This window comes from Mirounga leonina, unplaced genomic scaffold (assembly GCF_011800145.1).
Source record: "Mirounga leonina isolate KUSES-001 unplaced genomic scaffold, KU_Mleo_1.0 Mir_91, whole genome shotgun sequence".
NCBI classification, from domain to species: Eukaryota; Metazoa; Chordata; class Mammalia; order Carnivora; family Phocidae; genus Mirounga; species Mirounga leonina.
Genome location: NW_023270839.1, coordinates 48,271,359 through 48,274,683, shown reverse-complemented (window position 1 = coordinate 48,274,683; position 3,325 = coordinate 48,271,359).

Here is a 3,325-nt window from a genome sequence, read left to right as displayed (position 1 = left end):
AGAATATTATTTAGCCATAAAAAAGAATGAAAGCTTGCCATTTTCTACAATATGGATGAAACTTGAGGATATTTTCCTAAGTGAAATCAGTCAGACAGAGAAAAACACATACCATATGAACTCACTATATGTGGAATCTAAAACAAAAAACAGACAGAAAAATCAAGCTCATAGATATAGAGAACAGATTGGTGGTTACAAGAGGTGGGGACTGGGGGGTGGACAAAATGGGCAAAGAGAGTCAAAAGGTACAAAATTCCAGTTATAAATAAGACTTGGGGACTTGTACAGCATGGTGACTGTAGTTAATAATACTGTTTTGTATATTTGGAAGTTGCTAAAACAGATCTTAAGAGTTCTCACCAGAACAAAAAAATTCATAACTCTGTATGGTGATGGATGTTAGCTAGACTTATTGTGGTGATCATTTTCCAATGATGATGTGCTAAGGTATATCAGCCAGGAACTGTGGCTCTGTTGGGGAGTTGCAGGTCCTGTCCTACACAGCCTGCCCAATGAGTAGGTGGCAAAGACCTGCCTATCCACTCGGGTGAGGGAATAGCGTGAGCCACCACTCAGGAGTACACATGGTCACTGTCCATGGGAATGGTGGCCAAGGCCAATGAGATGGGATTTTCCAGAGAGGACTGTCAACCCCCACTCTAAGGCTACAGGTCCTGGGATGGGAATCCTGGCTGGACTGTAGCTCAGAGCCAAGCTTGGAGTGTTTATGTACCCCAGATTCAGGCTGAGTCCCTAACAGCTGAGAACCTACCTACGATGAGGGAAACATATCTGGGTACCATTTTAGACATCAAACATGGGATGGGTGGGAGCAAACCAGAGTGACCAGGGTGGCAAGTGGCCCATACCTTCCCCCTCAGAGTGGCTGAAAGGGCAGTTATCCCAGCCCCAGTACATCTTGGGGATGGGTAAGTGCAGCCAATTCACAGCTGATGGTAACTTGGAACCTCTGTCTGGTTGTACAAGTGGGCCAAATAGATAGTCCCTTAGGAATTTTATTATTATGAAATATTCCTCTTTTCCTCATAATACTTCTTAAAGTCTATATTTCTTTTTTTAGGATTTATTTATTTATTTGAGAGAGAGAGAGAGAGAGCACTCGGGGGGGAGGGTTAGAGGGAGAGGGAATCCTAAACAGACTCCCCACTGAGCGTGGAGCCCAACACAGGGCTTGATCCCACAATTCTGAGATCATGACCTGAACTGAAATCAAGAGTCAGATGCCCAACCAACTGAGCCACCCAGGCACCCCGAAGTCTATATTTCTGATATTAATATATCCATATCATCTTTCTTTGGTTAATGTTTGAAGACATACTGCTCTATGACCTTTCACTTTGATTTTCTGTGTTTTTCTATTTAAAGTGAGCCTTTTGTCAACAGCAGGTATGAATTTTTTTTTATCAAATCTGATAATCCTTGTCTTTTAATGGTGTATTTATACTATTTACATTCATTGTAATTACTGATACAATTGGGTTTATCTTGCTATTTGTTTTCTACTTATTCTTTGTACTTTTATTCCTTTTTCACTTTCTTTTGGGTTAATCAAGTTGTTGTTGTTGTTGTTATTTTATTCCATTGTGTTGGAATATCGGGTTTTTTTAATTAAAAAAAAATTCTAAGTCAGCTCAATGCCCAGCAGACCTTAAACTCACAACCCTGAGATCAAGACCTGAGCTAAGATCATGAGTCAGAGACTTAGCTGACTGAGCCATGCAGGTGCCCCTTGACTATTAGCTTTTTATTTGTATCTTCTTCTATTATCATTTTAGTGATCATCGTAGAGATTGCAACATGCATTCTTATTTCAATTTATTTTTTAACTTTTTAAAATTTTATTTATTTTTAAGTAATCTCTACACCCTACATGGAGTTCTAACTCACGACCCTGAGATCAAGATTTACACGCTCCACCAACTGAGCCAGCCAGGCATCCCCTTGTTTCAATTTACTTTAAATTAATACTTTTTCAGTTGGTACTTAATGTAATAACCTTAGAACACTTAAGTCCATTTAGTCCCCTCCCATCTTTGGTACTACTGTTGTATATTTTTATATTAAATTATTATGAGATATTGTTATTGTAAGTAGTCAATATTAACTTATAATTGTATACATGCTTACCCTTTACCATGCTCTTCATTCCTTTCTGCAATTCCATCAGAGATCATTTTCTTTCAGCCTATGGAACTTCCTAAGAATTTCTTGTAGTACACATGTCTATTACTGACAAGCCAAATTCTTTCAATTTTTGTCATCCAAACACATTTATTCTGCTTTCATTTTTGAAGGATATTTTGCTGGGCATAGAATTCTAAGCTGACAGGGTTTTTTTCTTTTAGCTCTTTAAAGATGTCATTTTATTGTCTTCTGGTTTCCATAGTCAACCATCAACTGTATTGTTTCTATTCTGTCTCTCTCTGCTTAAAAATATGGTTGCTTTTAAGATTTTCTGGTGTCTGAATTTTCAAAAACTTAACTGTGATGGGCCTATGTATAGTTTTCTTTATATTTATCCCGCTTGGAGCTCATTGATATTCTTGAATCTGTGGCTTGATGCCTTTCATCACATTTGGAAAATTCTCAGTCATTACGTCTTCAAATATTTCTTCTGTCCTATTCTTTTTCTTTTCTCCTTGTGAGATTCAAAACACATGTTAGGGGAGCCTGGGTGGCTCAGTAGTTGCACATCTGACTTCGGCTCAAGTCATAGTCCCAGGGTCCTGGGATCGAGCCCCGTGTTGGGCTCCCTGCTCAGTGGGAAGCCTGCTTCTCCCTCTCCCACTCACCCTGCTTGTGTTCCCTCTCTCGCTCTCTGTCAAAAAAATAAAAATTTAAAAATCTTTTAAAAAAAATGTGTTAGACCTTTTGAACATGTCCTACACATCTCTTATGCTCAGTTCTGTTTATTCCTTTATTTCAATTTGGATAATTTCTATTGGCTGGTCACTAATCCTGTCTGCTGTATACAGTCTTCTGTTAAACCCATCCAATGAGTTCTTTTTTTTTTTTTTTTTTTAACAATAATTTTTTTAGGGACGCCTGCATGACTCAGTCAGTTAAGTGTCTGCCTTTTGCTCAGGTTGTGATCTCAGGATCATGGGATCAAGTCCCACATTGAGCCCCACATTGGGCTCCCTGCTCAGCAGGGAGCCTACTTCTCCCTCTCCCTCTGTCTGTCACCCTCCCTGCATGTGCTCTCCCTCTTTGTCAAATAATAAAATCTTTAAAAATAATAATTATTAAAAAACATTTATTTATTTATTTATTTATTTATTTATTTATTTATTTATTTATT